Below are 9,404 nucleotides of genomic sequence, written 5' to 3'. Positions count from 1 at the left end.
GAGTATGAAGTGCAAACATTCAGGATAAAATTAATTCAAACGTACACACAGTTCTATCAACTTGCAACAGAGCAGCAAATATGAGGGCCTATCACACATCTGGACTCTCCCATTCCCTTCCGGTCCCTCAGAAAAGTGCAAAATCAAAGAGTCACTGCTTGGTCCAAACATAAAATACATCAGGTATAAGGACTTGGAATCTGATGAAATCTGGCTTCTATTCCACAGGTTGTCTTCAGTAAGAGTCAACGTCTGAAGATGGAATTTATCTCGAGAAGAATTAACTCTACCATCTGATTCTGGTAGACGGTATAAACTGCTATGTTACCAGTCTCTTTCTCTGGCTTTAACAGAGTGGGACCAGACACAATTGCTATACTCTGATACGTCATTCTGTTTTTTTCTCCGTTTTCTATAACTCTTTTGAGATGTCTAAACAGAGTCTGCATTGTGTCCTGATTTGGCTTTGGCAACTGTTTGATTAGATCCTTCACAGCAGAGACACGCCGTCTTGGTTCTTGTTTAACTGCATTAACAAAATCATTAAAATGATCAAATGTAAGGAGAGGTTCTGGTAATTCTCGAAAAAGCATTTTCAGTGCTCCAGTGATGACATGAATATCTTCCCATTTACTATCCTTCAAGTCCAATTTCTCATCATGGTTGACTGCAAACCTCAGCTTCTGGATCACTGCAAAGTTGCCACTAACTCTGTAAATCCCACCAACATCCAACCCATATTGTTCAACATGTTCAGGACACAATTTCACAAATTTTGGCACTGTGCCATTCTCTCTCTGACACAGATTAGCAAGATTGGTTCCAAATACCTGATCTTTAATATAACCTTTTTCACGAACAGCGTGCAAAGTGGGGCGTCGTGTAAGACACTTCTTTAAGTTGTTCTTGTTTTTTTTTTCTGTTCTGAAGAATCTCTGCTAGATACTTCTGTGGCACACAATTTCTTCAGATCCTTATGGTCCTTTCCTTGATCGTGCTTTTCTATTCCTGGTGAATCTGATATATCTTCCTCAATTGCTTCATCGGGTTCTACTGTCTGATTACTGATAGTGCTACTAAGAACTTTAAACCACTCATTGATAACAGCATCATTATCAAACTGAATCAGCACTTCTGTTCCTTGACGGGTTTTCAGCTCAAATACATTCTTTTTGCTGGATTTATCCTTTGAATCTCAATCATCGCCCCCTTAAGGTCCACTGTGAACTCTGGTTTGGACTGATTACTCCCAAACCAGCTTGTGCTACTTCCTTGAGTTTCGGTAAACAGTAAAGATGAACCCTGCAACACGGCCCAAGAAGACAACTAGTTCTTTCGAACCTTTTTCCCATTTGCAGTAACTTTTGTTACATTTAATAATCCATATTTCTCTTGACCCTTTGGACCGCTGTCTGTATCTTGGTTCTTTGGTGAAGAGGGAGAAGACTCATTTTCAGAGTAGCAGGGTTTTGAGGCAGTTGGAGATTCCTTGTCATTGGTGTCCAACACAATGGTGCTATGTCTCCACTTTAACACTATTGGTTCTTGCAGCCGCCTGTCCAGACTCCTACTTTTTTTTTTTTTAACATCTTTATTGGGGTATAATTGCTTTACAATGGTGTGTTAGTTTCTGCTTTATAACAAAGTGAATCAGTCATACATAAACATATGTTCCCATATGTCTTCCCTCTTGCGTCTCCCTCCCTCCCACCCTCCCTATCCCACCCCAGACTCCTACTTTTAATAATTTCTCTTTGCTGCTGAGATGAGGCATTATACTTTGGCAACTCCCATTCTGACCGAGATCCATCTGCACTGTAGTAATATTGTCTACCTTGATCATCAACATGCTTGAGCCACTCTTGATCTCCTGGACTTTGGGAATCTCCTTTGCTTATGTTTGTATCTCGAGTCCAACGAGGGGGTTTCTGAGTTCTTTCCTGTGTTCCTCTGTTATAGTGATAACAATGCCCTGAACTATCTTTATGAGGTTCCCATTCTCCATTAATCTGAATTGCTGGGCTTCCGGGGATCGGGGGGGAGAGACGACTGGGATATTTTCAGTTCTTGCAGGTTAGCGTAGACAGGAGAATCTGGCCGCCCTTGATTTGGAGGTGTTGTCGTCCTTATCTGCTCAGTGGAGCTGCTGCTAAGCTCATCACCGGACTCTGAATCTTGATATATCCGTTCCGAGCCTTCTCCTGCTGAATCACAAGACTATTCCTGGGAGAAGCCACCTTTCTCTACGTCCAAGAACTCTGGACCGGGAAAGTGACCAAATAAACGTGTCCTATTCTGGCCAGAAACTTTGGGAGAATGTGAGTCACTGTTGAACTTTCCATTATTATGGGTCAGGTTCAGGCTGAGGTTGACAGTCTGACCTGGAATATAATTGGGTCCAAAATTCTGATTGGCATCACGAATAAGACCTGTTCCTTGAACAGACGGCGATGGCTTTCCAAAACTTGAAAGCTCGGGCAATTTGTTCACATTTTCTGTTGACCTCTGAAGGTGGAGACCGCATCGTTTTCACAGAATGATGCGGCAGCCCCGCTGCCTGTTGCACAGGCGGCATCAGGCCTCTGTGGCCGACCTCCCTCACGTACTGGGCAGGCACATAAAACGCTTTGGAGTTCTCGTCCAGCTTGACCTGCAACCAGGCATCGCTGGTCTTCTTCACCAGGATGTATTGCTCACCTTGTTTTATCATGACCTTTCTGTCCTTCGCTTCGTTGTTGTTTTTTTTTTTTTTTTTTTTTTTTGCAGTATGCGGGCCTCTCACTGTTGTGGCCTCTCCCGTTGCGGAGCACAGGCTCCGGACGCGCAGGCTCAGCGGCCATGGCTCACGGGCGCAGCCGCTCCGCCGCATGTGGGATCTTCCCGGACCGGGGCACGAACCCGTGTCCACTGCATCGGCAGGAGGACTCTCAACCACTGCACCACCAGGGAAGCCCCCAGTCTTACATTTAAACCGAGGGCCCGGTGGCCTCGCGGGGGCCGGCTCCCTCCTGGCCGCTCGGCGGCGGGGAGCCCAGGCGACCCCGAAGGGCGCTCACTCGCCTGCAGCCGGGCCGGCGCGTCCCCATCAGCATCCATTTTAAAGGCAAAGCCAGTTAAAGCGAGTAAGCTGTGCTGATGAATTGGACATGGAGTGTGAGAGAGGGTCAAGGATGACTCCCAGTGTCTCAGCCTGAGCAACTAGGTTAATCGGGGTGACGTCTTTTGAGATGGGGAAGAATGAGAGAGGCACAGGTTCAGGGATGGGGGAAATCCTCAACTGAGTTTGGGACCTTTTAAATTTGAGGAGCCTATTAGGTATTTAACTGCAGTTGTGAAGAAGTTTGGAGAAAGGAACTATATATCAAACAAAGGGGTGCAAAGTGCTTGGATGGAAAGGGGGAGTTTCGGAGAAGCAAGCAGAGTTCCAGCAACACCCAGGCAGAGCACATCACACTTCCCAAAATGGAAAGAGAGCAGATTACATGTTTTTTTCTCATTATCTCCCTAACCAAGGACTGGCAAAAAATTCAAGCTGTATTAATTGGAGGGGTTTTTGTTACTGTAAATCAAGATAGGTAAAGGGACAGAGACTCTTCTAGCACCATAATCCACCAAAAAGGCATGCCAAGAGAATGTCAATGACGGTGTGGAATGTTCAGCTTTCTCAAAGAGATTCCACCCCGAGGCCAGTCTTTGGTTTCTGCTCTCTCCATCCCCCTCCACTCACGGGATTGGAGAGGCTTCTTCATCTCCATTCAAGTTTGGAACTGGATGGAGCTGAGTGACTACCCAATCTAGACACCCACATCAGACAGGGAAGTTCCCAGAGGTCCAGGTGGATGGAGAGAAGAGGCAGGGAAAGTTTTCCCACCGACTGCAAGAGGGGGAGGAGTGCTCCAAAGCATCTAGAACAGAGGTCTTGTGCCCACTGAGAACTGAGTGGAGTAGTAAGGGGCCACTCAAAATCAACATGTCCTATAGATTCGGATTGGTTAGAATGTGTGATTTAAACGGGGAATAAAGGCCATTTTGTGCATTTTTCTGCACCCTGTGTATATATGGGTGACCAACTAACATGCTCTTTTAATCTCTCTCTTTCTTCCACCCAGGGGTCGCACAAGTATTCAGAGCGCATGGAAATACTGAACTCTTTGAAGGCAGGAACCAGTGCTTAGTTTAGTAGCCGGCACACAGTAGGCGCTCAATAGGTGCTTGCTGAATTTTTTTAAAAAGCTAAAAGAATAATCCACATAAACTGAGGTGAGAATCAAACCAAAGGGATGAGTGAGCAGAACAGAAGGAGAGGAGAAAAAAGAAAATGCAAATGTGAGGGATAAGGGCTGTCAGGCTGCACTTGGGAGAACAGTAAGATGCAATAGGAGTAGGGAAATAAAAAGGAAGCAAATTAGAGAGGTTAAAGTTATCATAAGAAAAGAAAAGAAAGGTAGAACTGAGCAAGTTTTGGCTGCCAGCTTTTCTGCCTGACTTCTGCCAACAGCGTGTGCAGTTTTGTTGATGACGACTTTTTCTTGGCCCTGTGCAACAATAGATCAACCACAGAAGAAAACTCAGAGTTTCAGCATTCAGTGGTCACAGCCAGGCAGTGGGGACGGGAGCCAGCCTTGATCAATGCAGAATTGACTTACAGTTTAATGCTTTTTTGTTTCAAAGTAAGATACCAGAAGAAGACAACTCGGGGGCAGGCTTCAAATTCCTCCTGCTAACACTGAAACACTAATAGGAGGAGTTGACATCATTGAACACAGCCTATACAGTATCAGGAGAGGCTGACCTGTGGAAAGGGCATGACAACGAAGAGGTAGTGGGAAAAAGAAAGGGCAAAGACCTAAAAGGGAAGGCCAGGAAAGTGATGTACAGAGAAATATCAAAGGAGGGCTAGACCTATAAAATAGAAATTGATGGATGAGGGTATGAGGACATTAGAAAGATCTTTAAGAGGCTTCAGGGACTGTAAGAAAGAGGGCAAAGCAGAGATGTCACGTGGAACATCTTACATAACAAGTAGCTAGTGAAAGCTATTGTAATATATAACATGATGGAAAGAAGGGTATGCATGTGGAGGAGGAACCCCAGCACTTACCGTCTGCATGTAAATAAAGAGTGGAAATTCTATGGCTACCCAGCCAGTGGAGCCCTGATAAAACAAAAGTAGATGCTATGGTCCCTCTGTTTTAAACAGAAAGGAGACTGAGGCAGTGTGGTGACCAAGCATTTGTGTCAACAGAGTGGCATTAAGCATCTTAGTTCTGTCATTTAAAAGGTGTCCATTTTGGGCAAGTTCCCTTGATTTCTAAGCCTCAGTTTCCTTGTCCGTAAAATGGGGACAATAAAACCTAAATCACTGGGTTGTCATTAGTATTAGCAATGTACGGACCGTTCCTTGCCCATAGGAGGCACTCACTATTATGACTACTAGTACTAGTACTCCTACTACTTTTTCTATTGATTCTATTATTCATCCGTCTTTTTACTTAAAAAAAAATGAAATAAACAAACAAAATACACTGTTGAGGATTATCCCCGCCCTAATGAAAACTTCTTTTTTCTCCTGGAAAGGAAAGAGAGTGAACCAAAGGAGGAAGGGCAAAAGGCATGACCTTAGACATAAAGCCTTATTCAAGTAGGAGAATGCTGGTGTGTGTGTGTGTGTGTGTGTGTGTGTGTGTGTGTGTGTGTGTGTGTGTACAGCAAGCTGTCAGAGCAGGAATAACATATACAGTTGGCCCTCTGTATCGACGGGTTCTGCATCTGTGGATTCAACCAACTCTGCGTGCAAACGCTTGGGAAAAAAATTCCAGAAAGTTCCAAAAAGTAAAACTTGAATTTGCCACCCTGTGGCAACTATTTACATAGCATTTACATTATATATACAACTATCTACACAGCATTTACTTGGTATTATAAGCAATCTAGAGATGATTTAAAGTATATGGGAGGGGGCTTCCCTAGTGGCGCAGTGGTTGAGAGTCCACCTGCCAATGCAGGAGACATGGGTCCCGGTCTGAGAAGATCTCACATGCCACGGAGTGTCTGGGCCTGTGAGCCATGGCCGCTGAGCCTGTGTGTCCGGAGCCTGTGCTCCACAACGGGAGAGGCCACAACAGTGAGAGGCCCGCGAACCACCAAAAAAAAATAAAAATAAAAAAAATTATATGGGAGACATGCTTAGATTACATACAAATACTCTGCCAATTTGCGTAAGGGACTTGAGCATCTGTGGATTTTGGCATCCATGGGGGTCATGGAACAAGTCCCCCGCGGATAACGGGGGACTACTGTACTAAGACCATAGATGGGGAAAGGGTGAAGATTAGAGTTTAGTGTGTTGAAAAAGTGGTGTCGACCATTTGTGGAAAGGTGTTTGGTGATAGGAAATGAAGTATAATGGGCAGAATATCTTGAATCTTTTATAATTAAAAACCCCATGGAGGAAACTTACACAAGCCTCTTAGATAGCCTCATCCACTAGAGGGCAGACAGCAGAAGGAAGAACTACAATCCTGCAGCCTGTGGAACAAAAACCACATTCACAGAAAGACAGACAAGATTAAAAGGCAGAGGGCTATGTACCAGATGAAGAAACAAGATAAAACCCCAGAAAAACAACTAAATGAAGTGGAGATAGGCAACCTTACAGAAAAAGAATTCAGAATAATGATAGTGAAGATGATCCAGGACCTCGGAAAAAGAATGGAGGCAAAGATCGAGAAAATGCAAGAAATGTTTAACAAAGACCTAGAAGAATTAAAGAACAAACAAACAGAGATGAGCAATACAATAACCAAAATGAAAACTACACTAGAAGGAATCAAAAGCAGAATAACTGAGGCAGAAGAACGGATAAGTGACCTGGAAGACAGAATGGTGGAATTCACTGCTGCTGAACAGAATAAAGAAAAAAGAATGAAAAGAAATGAAGACAGCCTAAGAGATCTCTGGGACAACATTAAACACAGCAACATTCACATTATAGGGGTCCCAGAAGGAGAAGAGAGAGAGAAAGGACCAGAGAAAATACTTGAAGAGATTATAATTGAAAACTTCCCTAACATGGGAAAGGAAATAGCCACGCAAACCCAGGAAGCGCAGCGAGTCCCATACAGGAGAAACCCAAGGAGAAACACACTGAGACACATAGTAATCAAATTGGCAAAAATTAAAGACAGAGAAAAATTATTGAAAGCAGCAAGGGAAAAATGACAAATAACATACAAGGGAACTCCCATAAGGTTAACAGCTGATTTCTCAGCAGAAACTCTACTAGCCAGAAGGGAGTGGCATGATATACTTAAAGTGATGAAAGGGAAGAACTTACAACCAAGATTACTCTACCCTGCAAGGATCTCATTCAGATTCGATGGAGAAATCAAAAGCTTTACAAACAAGCAAAAGCTAAGAGAATTCAGCAGCATGAAACCAGCTCTACAACAAATGCTAAAGGAACTTCTCTAAGTGAGACACACAAGAGAAGAAAAGGATCTACAAAAACAAACCCAAAACAATTAAGAAAATGGTCATAGGAACATACATTTCGATAATTACCTTAAACGTGAATGGATTATTTTATTTTTTTAACATCTTTATTGGAGAATAATTACTTTACAATGGTGTGTTAGTTTCTGCTTTATAACAAAGTGAATCAGTTATACACATACATATGTCCCCATATCTCTTCCCTCTTGCGTCTCCCTCCCTCCCACCCTCCCTATCCCACCCCCCTAGGTGGTCACAAAGCACTGAGCTGATCTCGCTGTGCTATGCGACTGCTTCCCACTAGCAATCTATTCTATGTTTGGTAGTGTATGTATGTTCATGCCACTCTCTCACTTTGTCACAGCTTACCCTTCCCCCTCCCCATATCGTCAAGTCCATTCCCTAGTAGGTCTGTGTCTTTATTCCTGTCTTGCCCCTAGGTTCTTCATGACCTTTTTTTTTCCTTAGATTGTATATATATATATATATATATATATATATATATATATATATATGTTAGCATATGGTATTTGTTTTTCTCTTTCTGACTTACTTCACTCTGTATGACAGACTCTAGGAACGTGAATGGATTAAATGCTCCAACCAAAAGACAGAGTTTTGCTGAATGGAAACAAAAACAAGACACATATATATGCTGTCTACAAGAGACCCACTTCAGACCTAGGGACACATACAGACTGAAAGTGAGGGGATGGAAAAAGATATGCCATGCAAATGGAAATCAAAAGAAAGCTGGAGTAGCTATACTCATATCAGATAAAATAGGCTTTAAAATAAAGAATGTTACAAGGGACAAGGAAGGACAGGACATAATGATCAAGGGGTCAATCCAAGAAGAAGATATAACAATTATAAATATGTATGAACCCAACATAGGAGCACCTCAATACATAAGGCATCTACTAACAGCTATAAGAGAGGAAATCGACAGTAACACAATAATAGTAGGGGCTTTGACACCTCCCTTACACCAATGGACAGATGATCCAAAAAGAAAATTAATAAGGAAACACAAGCATTAAATGACACAATAGACCACAGAGATTTGATTGATATTTATAGGACATTCCATCCAAAAACAGCAGATTACACTTTCTTCTCAGGTGCACACAGAATATTCTCCAGGATAGATCACATCTTGGGTCACAACTTAAGCCTCAGTAAATTTAAGAAAATTGAAATCATATCAAGCATCTTTTCTGACCACAATGCTATGAGATTAGAAATGAATTACAGGGAAAAAAATGTAAAAAACACAAACACATGGAGGGTAAACAATACGTTACTAAACAACCAAGAGATCACTGAAGAAATCAAAGAAAAAATCAAAAAATACCTAGAGACAAATGACAATGAAAACACGCCAATCCAAAATCTATGGGATGCAGCAAAAGCAGTTCTAAGAGGGAAGTTTATAGCTATACAAGCCTACCTCAAGAAACAAGAAAAATCTCGTAAACAATCTAACTTTATACCTAAATGAACTAGAGAAAGAAGAACAAACAAAACCCAAAGTTAGCAGAAGGAAAGAAATCATAAAGATCAGAGCAGAAATAAATGAAACAGAAACAAAGAAAACAATAACAAAGATCAATAAAACTAAAAGCTGGTTCTCTGAGAAGATAAACAAAACTGATAAACCATTAGCCAGACTCATCAAGAAAAAGAGGGAGAGGACTCAAATCAATAAAATTAGAAATGAAAAAGGAGAAGTTACAACAGACACCGCAGAACTACAAAGCATCCTAAGAGACTACTACAAGCAACTCTATGCCAATAAAATGGACAACCTGGAAGAAATGGACAAATTCTTAGAAAGGTATAACCTTCCAAGACTGAACCAGGAAGAAACAGAAAACATGAACAGACCAATCACAAGTAATGAAATT

The 9,404-nt window shown here is 42.2% G+C and overlaps 1 pseudogene across 1 annotated transcript; it reads right to left on the bottom strand.

Moving 5' to 3' along the window:
* Positions 1-245: 245 nt before the first annotated feature.
* Positions 246-3,096, bottom strand: LOC309978616 (rho GTPase-activating protein 12-like; annotated as a pseudogene). The gene is made up of 3 exons: positions 2,973-3,096; positions 1,726-2,727; positions 246-1,567 (listed from the first exon to the last, which is right to left on the bottom strand). The product of its transcript is annotated as a rho GTPase-activating protein 12-like (transcript).
* Positions 3,097-9,404: the final 6,308 nt, after the last annotated feature.

The sequence above is a fragment of the Leucopleurus acutus genome (genome assembly GCF_964270905.1).
Source record: "Leucopleurus acutus genome assembly, chromosome: X".
Classification (NCBI taxonomy): Eukaryota; Metazoa; Chordata; class Mammalia; order Artiodactyla; family Delphinidae; genus Leucopleurus; species Leucopleurus acutus.
This window is presented reverse-complemented; position numbering and strand designations above follow the sequence as displayed.